The 12,638-nt window shown below is 43.3% G+C and overlaps 1 long non-coding RNA gene across 1 annotated transcript in view; it reads left to right on the top strand.

Annotated features, from left to right (window-relative positions):
- Nucleotides 1-12,638, top strand: part of LOC147729774 (uncharacterized) — a 289,109-nt gene that overhangs the window by 56,352 nt on the left and 220,119 nt on the right. The window contains exon 2 of the long non-coding RNA XR_015308348.1: nt 6,549-6,602. This is a non-coding gene — a long non-coding RNA (uncharacterized LOC147729774). The remainder of the gene's footprint in view (nt 1-6,548; nt 6,603-12,638) is intronic.

The raw sequence follows: 12,638 nt of genomic DNA, 5'->3' as shown, positions 1-12,638 counted from the left end.
TTTTAAGAAACCCGCTTGAGACGGATGTACTAGGGTGGGGAGGACTTTTTGCAGACGGGCTGACAGGATCATGGCTAGTAATTTACAATCAAGGTTAATCAGGGAAATCGGCCTGTAGTTCTTTGGAAGTGATGGGTCTTTGCCGTCCTTTGGCAGGACTGCAATAGTTGCCTCTGCCAACGTGCCTTTGACCTCCCCTGACTCTGTAAATTCGTGAAAGAGGTGTAGAAGGGGATCAACTAAGTCCGATGCAAAACTTTTATAAAATTTGGCCGTGAAGCCGTCCGGACCTGGTGCTTTCCCACATTTTAACCCCTTGATCGCTTTTTCTACCTCATTAGCCAGGATCGGCCCATTCAAACTGAGTTGTTCCTCAGGCTTTAACTTTGGTAGAGCACATTCTTGTAGATATTCTTGAATTTTGTCCCCCATCACCAACTCGTTTTTAGCGTATAGGTCCTCATAAAAGTCTTTAAAGACCTCGGATATCTTTTGAGGGTCCGAATGAGCAACTCCCGCCGAGTCCCTGATAACATTAATAGCATTCCTTTGTACTTTAAATTTTAAGTATGCTGCCAGGCTCTTACCAGCTTTGTTAGATTCACATAGCTTAAACCTTCGCTTCCTATCCAGCCACACTCCCGCCCTTTCGCTCACTAGCTTGTTATATTCGTATTTTCTATGGGTCATGATGTTGAACGTTTCCTGGTCCCTTGTCATTTGGTGTTTGTTCTCTAAAGTAGCTATCTCAGCTTCCAACCCTTCTAACTTCGCATTACAATCCCTGTTCATTGCTGAACGGATTTTGATGCACACTCCCCTTATTGTGCTTTTTAGGGCTTCCCATCGCACTAGTTCTGAGGTGTCCCCCCTCACATTAGTCTCCAGATAAGATCTAATAGCCTCCAAGATTTTAGTCCTATTCTGTTCCTTGTGTAGGATTTCTTCGTTAAGTCTCCAGGCCGTTTGTTTAGGGGATGGTTTAATGTTACTGATGGATAGAGATATACATGAGTGGTCCGACAGTACCCTTGGCTCAATTGAAGTATCCTCTATCCTTGCTACGCCATTTTGTGTAATGAAAATGTAGTCAATACGGGAGAACGAGTCGTGAGGGGAAGAGTAGAATGTGTAGTCTCTATCAGTGGGGTTTTGTATCCTCCACGCATCAATTAAGTGGAATTGTTGGCATAGTTTGATGAAGGCATTATGTGATTTGTTTGGCTTGAATGTACACTTAGAGTCCCTATCTAAGGCCGGGTCAAACGGAAGATTAAAGTCCCCCCCAATTATGTGTATCGCCGTGTCAGGAACCGTCGCAATCTGTTTGACTAAATCCTGCCAGAATTCTAAATCATTAGTGTTAGGTGCGTAGACATTAGTGACAAAGAATTCCGTGTTATCCTTAGTGAGTTTCACCGTAACCCAGCGACCTTTGTCATCTGATGAGGAGGATAGGAGCTCTACCTTGGACTTCTTTGACAATAATACCAGAACCCCATTCTTTTTACCGAGTGCACCTGACCCTACAACCTCTGTATAAAACTTGTTGCGCAGAGTATAGAATTGTTTAGCATCCAGTTTGGTTTCTTGTAGCAAAACAATGTCCCCCTTTTGTCTCCGCAAATAATCTAATATCTTTTGTTTTTTAAAGTCCCCCCCAATTATGTGTATCGCCGTGTCAGGAACCGTCGCAATCTGTTTGACTAAATCCTGCCAGAATTCTAAATCATTAGTGTTAGGTGCGTAGACATTAGTGACAAAGAATTCCGTGTTATCCTTAGTGAGTTTCACCGTAACCCAGCGACCTTTGTCATCTGATGAGGAGGATAGGAGCTCTACCTTGGACTTCTTTGACAATAATACCAGAACCCCATTCTTTTTACCGAGTGCACCTGACCCTACAACCTCTGTATAAAACTTGTTGCGCAGAGTATAGAATTGTTTAGCATCCAGTTTGGTTTCTTGTAGCAAAACAATGTCCCCCTTTTGTCTCCGCAAATAATCTAATATCTTTTGTTTTTTAACGGGCTTCAAGTTCAAACTTCAAGTTTTAATCGCTTGGCTCTCTTCACCTAATTAGTCACGGTCCCTCTAACGCCTCAGACCGCTACTTCATTTGGCTCCATTTTTTAACTATAGCCAGTTTTCCGAGAAGTCTCTTTACACATCCAAAAAAGAAGATAGGGGCAGCAGTCTATGCCCCAGCGTTTAGGCAACACACAGGGATAATTGTCACTAGGACATACGTCCGTTCTTCAAGTAAAGGAACTCTAACGGCCCTGAAGAGAATCCCCCATGATTCAAGTGGGATTCGAAACGCGTAGGCCCCACCCTACTGGTCTACTGAAGCATCTGGGGATTGAATTAGTCGAACCCAGAGCTTAGTGTTGTACATTACCATGCAATAGTGATCTTAATGAGTTTTACCTGACCCTGTAGAAATATAGGAATGTACTCAGAAAACATCTAGTACAAATGATTTTGAAAAAATCTGTAGACCGTGGTATCTTTGTTTTATTGTCCATTTTGTTCTTTAAATTCTTTTTTCCCCCAGCATGTATACATGATATTGTTGTTTGTGATATGCCTGCATTTTGAATGAATGATTGAATGGTTGGCTAATACCCCATTGCCCCCTGTGTCCACTGTAAATATATCTTTTTTGTACTATGGATCAAATGTTGAGTTAAACATTGCAAATAATGTGACTAAAATACTATTAAGTAGTAATTCCCATTCCTGATTTATTGTTCGGGTTTCTGGTGGGTATTTGGTTTTGTTGAATCATGCATATCAGTACTGGCGCTTCTGTTTTATTGGTTAGCTCTAATCATTGAGCCACAATTCTCCTGGTTATGAGCTGACTCAGAGAAATATGACATTTCTGGATGACCCAAAAGCAGTACAAATAGGACTCTGGACTCTGCAGAATACTTCTCACACAAGTTACAGTGGACTTTAGTGCATGTCTCGAATTTGTAGGCCTTAGGATAGTGAAACTAGCTCATGGGCTCCACACCTCCATAGGAGAATAATGATGTGAAAAACAGTAAAACACACAGGGGCATATTATCAAGAACGTCGTTAAAATTATCGCTGCTTTAGCGGCAGGAAACTGCTGCTAAAGCGGCGATAATGGGCTTGATAATATGCCCTTGTGAATTCCCATAGAAGCCCATGTTCACACCAGAACATGGGCTTCTATGGGAATTCACAAGGGCATATTATTCCTTGTGAATTCCCATAGAAGCCCATGTTGACACCAGAACATGAGCTTCTGTGGGAATTCACAAGGGCATATTAGCCTTTGTGAATTCCCATAGAAGCCCATGTTGACACCCGAACATGGGCTTCTATGGGAATTCACAAGGGCATATTATCAAGCCCATTACCTCCGCTTTAGAGGCAGTTTCCTGCCGCTAAAGCGGCTATAATTTTAATGCCGTTCTTGATAATATGCCCCACTGACTTTCCCTGGCATGTTTTGTCCCACTGTATAAAGCACATTCCATGTCACTACCCAGCTCTGCATAAGTCCTGCCACACCATTCCATCTGTACCTGCTCCTGGGCTGTGCACGCCAGGAATCTCCCCTACGCAGCCCTGAAAACGTGTGCACATGCATGTACACATGTGTCTGCATGTAACTAGCCCGTTGCCCCTTACTCCAGCTGCAGCGCAACGGCCTAGTCAAACCAGGAGGACACCAGTAAAATCCACATGCAGTCTCTTTCATCATGTGTTTACTGTGGGTGGCTCCCTACTTATGAGGCTCTCACAAGGTAAAAACTCAACAAATAGGTGTTCAAAAAAGCGAAAAATCCGTCCGGCTCAGATGGTCAGAACCACCTTCTAACAATAAGGAACTAGAGAACACTAATTCTCTCTCAAATAATCATCTGACATTTAGAGAGATCACTTCAAGGAAAAGCTCATACAAAGTACTGTGAAGATAAACACCACTAAGGTAGAAAGTGCGGGACCTTGAACTGGCAAATTAATATAAATCTGAAATAACTGTTCTGCACAGGTAAGAGCCCTCTTGGGTTTGTGGCAAGCGTGAGATACGCTCATGCAAAATACTTGAGAAAGTCATCTATTCCAAGATGTCATTCAACGTATCATAGAGCCTAATTCTTTTAATTACAGTAATGTAATATTGGTTTTTAGAGCTGCGTAGAAGGAGCAAGACAAAGATCTCACACAAGTGTGTCAGTTCCTCACAGATGTCTGTTTAACTTCGAATGCCCATAAATGTGAGTTCCAAAAGACAAAATTAAAATTCCTTGACTATATAAATTCTGATTGGGACATGACACCCAATCCTGCTAAAGTGCAAGCGCTGTCAACTGCCAGTCCCCCAGAAGATGTTTCCATGTTAAGTTCATTTCTTGGCATGACCAGCTATTGCTCGAGATACATACAAGACTTTGCCACAGTCAGTTTGCCATTAAGTGACTTGATGAAAAAGAATGTTTCTTTTCTTTGGTCACATGGATGAGAGCAAAGCTCCCGGAAAAGCCAGCAAGCTTGTGAGAACACTACTGAAATAGCATGTTTTGATCCAAAGCTTCATACTGAGGTTGTTGTTGACAATAGCACTGTCAGATTGTCCGTTATCCTTGCACAGCACATCGGACACCCAAATGCTCTAAGACATATTCGGGCTATGCCAGCTGAAGTTTGTCCCAAACTGAACGCGCTTACTCACAACCTGGCACAGAAAGCTTGGCAGTAGTGTGGGCTTGTGAACATTTCCACTTTTTCTTGTATGGGATGCTCTTTAGGCTTGTGACTGATCATCAAGCATTATTTACTATCTTTGGAAATCCATGAGCAAAGATGTCTCCTCACATTGAATGTTGGGGCCTGAAAATGCAAGAGTACAACTAAACCATTGTGCATCATTCAAGGAAAGAGCAGAACCCTGCCAAGTACTTATTACAAGTGTCTCCACAATGCCCTGGCAGCCATTCTAAGGCGGCTGAAGTTTACATGAATTTCATAGTGAAATCAAGCACTCCAGCTGCCATTTCGTTAGAACAACTTGTCACTGCCACAAGTCAAGTTAGTGACATGCTAAAACTGAAAGACATTTTTACACATCAGTCCAGGGAGCAGCACCCTCGATCTCTTACCAGCGACAGTGAATATCTGTTAGACCCAATACTCTAGACTAGTATTAGCCAGCCTGCCACTCTCAGACATGTTTCTGACCTCATGGGGCTCACTGAGGCTAGGAACAAAGCCTGCTCCAGGAGGAGGTGCTTTACACCTCCCCATGCCAGGCTGGTCTTCCAGAGCGAGAAGCTTCAAAGCTGATGCCGCCTTGGAAATGCAACTCAGGCAGCTCCAGCTAGTGGAGGATGACAACCCCCCTGTCCTGCTCCATATTTGGCAAGAGGACTGGTAAGAAAATTAGTTAAATAAGGTGGTGTGCCCACATTCAGCCAGCACCACCCCTAAGCTGGGGCAGGTGATATGGGCACGACGTTTTCAATTCCTCCATCTTGGGATTGGTGAATTGAACTTATCAGGGTTAAGGTAGGAACCCTTCCCACAGGAAGTGGTCACTTAGAGGGTGTAGACACCCCCAAGGTGGGTAGCCCTTTGGCTACTACCTGTCACCCTCTTTAACGCCCCTAAAGTTAGAATTTAGGTCGTATCCATGGACCCTGAACTTCATATTCGATGGATACAAGGAGGAGATCTACGAAGTAGAGCTGCTGACTCGAGAATAGAACCCCAGGTCCAGCACATTTCTTTAAACATCCTATCGAAATATCAGGAAAATAAATCCCAGAATGCAAAGAAAGAAATGGGACTGGACTAAGTATTCCCATATGTGCCTGGGAAACCTGGGAGCTGTGTGTGTGTGGGTGGAGGGGATATGTTTGTGAAGAGGGGGACACATGTTTGTGGATAGAATGCAGGAGAATATGTGGAATATGTGGTTTAAGCTGTGGTTCCGTCAGCTAGCTTCAGATTTTTTAGCTCTATTTGCACACCTCTGTTGGAAAATACTGAATTTCATGTACATCTATGAAAGGTATCATTTTTGGAGAAGTAATGTTACCAAAAGTAGATTTTTCATCTGCAATTTTGGGGTTTTCTACCTACATGCTATACTGGAATTCGCAAACGTTTGCTAGATATCTGCACTAATGTGCAATGTCCTTGACCTGCTGGTGCACAACTTAGATTTTACTTTAAGAATGGGGTCCCTAATTTTCATACTGCGAGTGGTATGGCACATAACGGGTTTACATTGATTCACCATTATTACTCTTTTTTTTAAACATTGGAATGCATCAAACGTGTTTTATTAATTGATGCCTTAAAGAAATAGCATTTAAATTTGATTGACCTCAAAAACTGCCCATCAGCTTTACAAAACTTTTATAAATAATAATTTGTTTTGGAACATTATCATTTGGAAAACAAAGTAGCACCAGTCTTGCTTTCATAGTGATCTATGCATTTGGACAAATCAAGGAACATTGTGGATGCATTTATAAATAGCCACACTTTGTTACATTTTGCAGGTTTGTCCACATTTTGTGTTGGAACCGCTGCAGATTTGCATTTTATGTCGATAGGTAAGTGTCTTACTGCTTTTAACACTGGGATCCTTTTGAGATGAGTTTGGTTGGCTAGTAATGAATATGTCTTGTTAAATGCAAAATATATATATATATATATATATATATATATATATATATATATATATATGTATATATATATATATATATATATATATATATATTATATACATGTTTGCTGTTCTCTTCATGGCTAATAGATATAGTTGAATTTCAAAATCCAGGAGCATAAATAGACTTGACCTATGTTACCTAGAAAGTAAAAAAAACTTTGACTTCTCAGTTTATCTCTTGGTATCTTGTGATTTGACATAGTACATGTGCTTTTGTTTACTCTGGTGGATTGCTGAGTGACTACCTGACGTGAGTTACCCCAGCTGCTTCTCTTTTACCTTCCACCCAGGCCACTGGAATTCTGCATCACGAGAGAGCAAAATGATGTGGCAAGTTTGAGTAAATTCCTGTCAATGCGAGACCTAATTGATTTAAATAAAGAGGCCTCCATTGTCCTGGGCTGCTTGGAAAGTGAAAGCACGCATGGCGGGCTGAATGTCGTGTCCGCAGTAGGAGAATCTTGTTAAAGAAAATAGTGCTTATAGACTAAATAGGACATACCGTGTAACAACCGAAGTAAAAGGGCCAGTCCTCATGGGAGGTTGCAAATGACGCCAAGGTGGTACTAAGGAGGGACTAAAAAGCCTATTAACAAATCAGAAGCCAGCATTTACAAAGGACAATGACACAAGCCAATGACAAATATAAGCGGCGAGTGGGCGGAGCTTCAAGTCCATACTCGAATACAGCATGCCTCGCAGGGCAGCGCATGCGCTGCCCAGGCTTGACCTAAAAACTGTGGTGGCCCCTCGAGAGGTGACATCTTCCCCTGTAAATCCACACCGGAGTTCTGCCTTAATGGACAAATCAACTTGGTATGTGCTAAAGTGGCAAAGTTTGTGTCAATATTGCAAAACTATCTGCATCTCCTCTTAAGGGAAGCACAATTGAAAATGCTAAAATGTTTGTGATATTCACATATTTCTGAGTATTAAACTCTAATAGTTGTGCGTTGATGCACAGTGAGGTGAGATACAAAGTTTGTGTTTTTTTTCTCTTTCTTATGAGTACTCATTGCAAGTTCCGGAGTTTACATTGTGTTTTAGGTTCTATTACTCAGGACAGTCTGAATCGAGATGCTTTATACTGTAATGCTTTTATTATATATGGCTTTCTTTAAAACTGTACAATATTTGTCTAGAAATAATATCACATCACCTATGGGATGCGTTTGCAAACTTAAAAGTAGTTCCAGTAGCTAAAGCTCATTTATGGCGTGCAGTTTATTTTTAAAGTTGTCATCTGGGTAGAAAGCCATTTGGAACTTTCTTTCGATGGTGGCCATTAGCATCTAAGTTAATTATTTAATGATACTGGGCGTCCAATTGTGTGGTGTTAGTACTTTGCTAATTTGTGGTGTTAAAACGTGAAAAATCCTAGTACTCCTTGGTCACGCCAGTGCCATAAAACTACGGGTCAGTCAGACACGCACATAAAAACAAGTCTGAATGATAATGCTATCTGACAAATTCACACACTCTTCAGGCGCTTCCTCCTACTAAATATTTAGTTTACATCCATGTGCCAAAGTTTACTCATCTTTCAAAGTTCGAAGGCTGAGGGGGCGGCTCGTGAGTGGAGTGCTCTCTGCCCCAGGGTCGGACTGGGGACCAAAACCCGTCCCTCCCCCCCCCCCCCCCTCTCCCCCAGGGGTTAGGTGGTGCGGCAGAGCTGTTTGCCAGGGCCGGTTTCGACCGATTTTGTTGCAGGGCCCGATTTAGCAGCTATTCTGCAAAAACGACGCCCCTGGGGCCCAAAACCGGCCCCCGCCCTTGCGGCCCACCGGGGGAATGCCCAGTCCCCAATTCGGCCAGGCCTGCCCTGCTCTGCCCGGAGTGGGGACCAAAACCGTCCCTGGCAAAGTGCTCGGCCGTCCACCCCCCCAGGGGTTGAGTGGTGCGGCAGAGCTGTTTCCCAGGGCCGGTTTCGACCGATTTTGTTACAGGGCCCGATTTTGCAGCTATTCTGCAAAAACGGCCCTGTAACAAAAACGGCCTCCCTGGGGCCCAAAACCGTCCCCCGCACCTGCGGCCCACCGGGGGAATGCCCAGTGCCCAACATGGCCAATCCGGCCCTGCTCTACCCATACAGGCAACGTAATCCAAATGACAAACCCTTCTGCATAAATGGTAACATTTTATTCGCAGCGCTTATAAAGGTGTAGTGTAAAACGCTAAGTAAGAAACAAGCTACCGAAAAGTGTTAACACCTGCATTAAAAGCTATATACATGGCCGCTGAAATTATGCAGTAGTGGAGGACCAAATTATGCAGCAGCGGAGGACCAAACTATGCAGAAGGGGAGGACCAAATTATGCGGCAAGAAAGGGCAAGTTATGCATTTTAATGCAGAACATTTTATGATAGTGTTACTTGATAATTGTCTTTTTTTCACATCATCGTCTGGGCTAAGGTTTCCCCTCATTAGTACCAGTTTTACCTTCAAATACAGTACTAAGCAACTAAAAGATTACTAGTCAACCTTTGCATATGGCTTTACACTACACTGCGTGATAACACAGGTTGCTGTGATTTTGGTAACTTTAGATCCGTTTGAGCTAGAAACATTTTTTGTTCAAATCCGCGGCAGATGACAGTTTATGTGGCAAATGCGGCACGTTCATAATTATGAGGAAAAGCCTGCGACCTCAGACTCACATCAGCAGTGGCACTGACTATATAACACAGATAGATGTTCCCTTAAAATTAAGATGAAGCTAGGATTACGAAATTAAGCTAAACTGTGCCAAAACTAACCAGTTAAATTGGCCACAACGCAAGTCACGAGAACCAAAACTCCCCACCCCTCGCCCCTAAAAATAGACTGCTCATGGTTAGGCCAAGAAAAAACAAGCATTTGCAATGCAATAGGTCTCGCATTTACCCCAGTTTGAGTTATTGGTATACATGACAATGCCTTTTATTTATGTTTTAAAACACAAAACATAAATAGAATGGATTGTCATTTACATTGCCAATAGCACAAACTCGCGTAAATGCGAGATCTATTGCATTGCAAATGCTTGTTAGCTGTTGCCTCCACATCGGTCTGTCTTACTTCCTTGCAACAGCCTCTGTTGGTGGTCGTTGAGCAAACTGTGCTGCTACCATGATTAGGCCCTACAAGGGCTAGGAAGGTGGTCTATTGGCCTGGGTGATGACCACAGTGCGTGATCTCTTCCTAGTCCTTTCTTTACTACATCAATGTTTTTCCTGACCTCGCAGATTCCCAACTCATTTCAATAGTAACATGTTAATTAGTGTCCTAGTTGTAATGTTAGACTGGGGGCCTCTTTGTGAGACGCATACAGCGCACGGGGCACGGTGGCTGGGGTGCCACCGCAGAAGCTCTGTCTCGCGGCGTGGGGAGGGTTTCCAGGGTGTCGGGGGGGGCAGCTATTATCCCTGTCTAGTACTTTGGCACCACCCTCACTTAAAGTCCTTTTTAGGTCTCGCCTGCTAATGTGCTTGCGCATTGCTGGCGAGAGATATTGGGGCTTAACCAGAGCTTAACCATCGGCGGAATTCATACAGTTCACGTGAACACAAAGACGCGCATTCTCGCCACGTGCACTTTTTTAAACAATTTTCATTGGCTCTTCACTTTAGATCCTCCCACCCTCTCCCTGTCCAGCGCGCGCCTCACGCTTATCACCCCCCCTTTCTCTCCAGCACGCTAACACGCATCCTACAGCCTTTCTCCCATTGTCTCTTCACTTTCTGCACGCTGCATTCAGCTGACCACTTTTCAGACCACTGTGCGTGCGCCTCTCGCTCATACCAGCCCCTCCCTCCCACAGGCTCTCCTTTCATTGGCTCTTTACTTTGTGTACGGCGACAACACGAAGCCCTCAGCCATTCTCCCATTTTGCTGGCTTTCTCACGACCACCCCCTCCCTCTCCAGCGTGCAACTCGCTCTCCAAATACGTACTTTGTCTGCGTACATATACTGAAACCCAGACTTGGACGCTGAGTGTTATAAAAAAAAATTATTAATAAACGTACGTTTTTTTTCCAAACAGCCTCTCTCCCTCACTCTCTAGCGCGCAAATCGCTCGGCCATTTCATAACTTAAACACACAGCACTCAGACTTTCTCTCCATCGCGCGCCATTCCTCCAATGTCCCACTCTCCCATTTTGCTGGCTACTCCGACCACCCCCTCCCTCTCCAGCGTGCAACTCGCTCTCCAAATACGTACTTTGTCTGCGTACATATACTGAAACCCAGACTTGGACGTTAAATGTTATAAATGTGTTTTTGGTTACAAATAAGACAGGCTTGCAGTTTAAATATTATAACTTGTTTTTTGGTAATAAAAATGTTTTTTTTACAAACAACACGAAACACACAGCCTCTCTCCCATCCAGCTGCCTACTCATTCCCCCCCTCCCTCTCCAGCGTGCGACAGCTCAATGGTATTACTTTAGATTCAGGCTCCAGACATGCACGTAAAATGTGATTACTTTATCAGCGTAATTCAAATAAAGTTTGCTTTACATATTTTACGTTTTTCCACAAGACTTGCACGTTAAATGTTATAACTTTGTTTTCGTTCATAAATAAGTTTGCTTTCAACAAACACACAGCCTCTCTCCCATTCAGCTGACAAATCACTCCCCCCCCCACTCCCTCTCTAGAGCGCACCGCTCTCCAATTTCATTAACATAAACCCACAGGCCACAGACTTTCAGACTTTCGGAAAGTAAAGTACAACAGGATACTGGAGTGCTTTAAGCACCGTCGTAAATATTCTAATCTATTGTCAGCCAGCATCTGTGAAATGCTAATTTGAACAGCAGGATGCGAAGCTCTTGTTAGCCCTAAATGAAACATCTGCTGAAAGGCCCACTACAACACAAATGCACCGTCACAAACTAACATGCACTGCAAATGTTATTACTTTGTTTAAGTAAATACCAAAAAAAGTGTTTTCAATACTTGACATTCTGCACCCTGAGCTGCAACTTAAATGTTATTACTTACGTTTCGTTATGACAAATACGTTTCTTTGCAAAACACGAAAGGCACAGCTTCTCTCCCATTTAGCTGGCACTCAGACCACCCCCTCTCTCTCTAGCGCGCGCATTGCTCTCCATTTATTTTGAAACACTCAGCCCCCAGAGTTGCACGTCAAATGTTATTAATTTGTCTTCGCTAATGAAAGTACGTGTTTTTGAAAAACATTATATATAAAACTTTTAACTTTACACCTGGGGTACACACAACATTGCAATAAAGGCAATACTTCAACCACTATACAACAACAACAAACAATCAGCCCAAAGACATCCTCACTAGTGCATCCCTAGAATGCACGTTAAATGTTATTACTTATATTTCTTTAATAATAATAAGTAGCGTTTAAAAACACAAAGAACACAGCTTCTCGTCCAGTAAGCTGTCTACTCAGCCCACACCCTCCCTCTCCTGCGCGCGCTTCGCTCTCCATTTGTTTTACAAACACTCAGCCACGAGATTTGGGCGTCGAATATACTATTGGGGTCTTCATTATTTAAAATACGTGTACTTTAATTTCATTTTGGAAATCAAAAAATGTACTTTACACCGTGCCATCACCAGCAAACAATCAGCCCACAGGCATCCTCAACAGTTCATCTTCACCAGAAGCGTCAGACAGACACAAGCCGCAAAAACAGCCACAAATGGCAGCCATGCACAAGCGTCAGGCATACACCAGCTTGATGGAACCCCTAAGCATAGGCATCCACAAGCGTCAGGCATCCACAAGCGTCAGGCATCCACACTCACCGCCATCGCAGTATCACTCAGCAACAACACAACATCACTCAGCACCACCACAAACAACACTCGGCACCACTACAGCACCACTCAGTACCACAAAAGCACTACCACAGCATCACTTATCGACACACCAGCATCACTCAACACAACGCCA

The sequence above is a fragment of the Lissotriton vulgaris genome, chromosome 2_1 (assembly GCF_964263255.1).
Source record: "Lissotriton vulgaris chromosome 2_1, aLisVul1.2, whole genome shotgun sequence".
NCBI classification, from domain to species: Eukaryota; Metazoa; Chordata; class Amphibia; order Caudata; family Salamandridae; genus Lissotriton; species Lissotriton vulgaris.
Note: the sequence above shows the minus strand (reverse complement) of the source record. Positions and strands in the feature narration are given on the sequence as shown.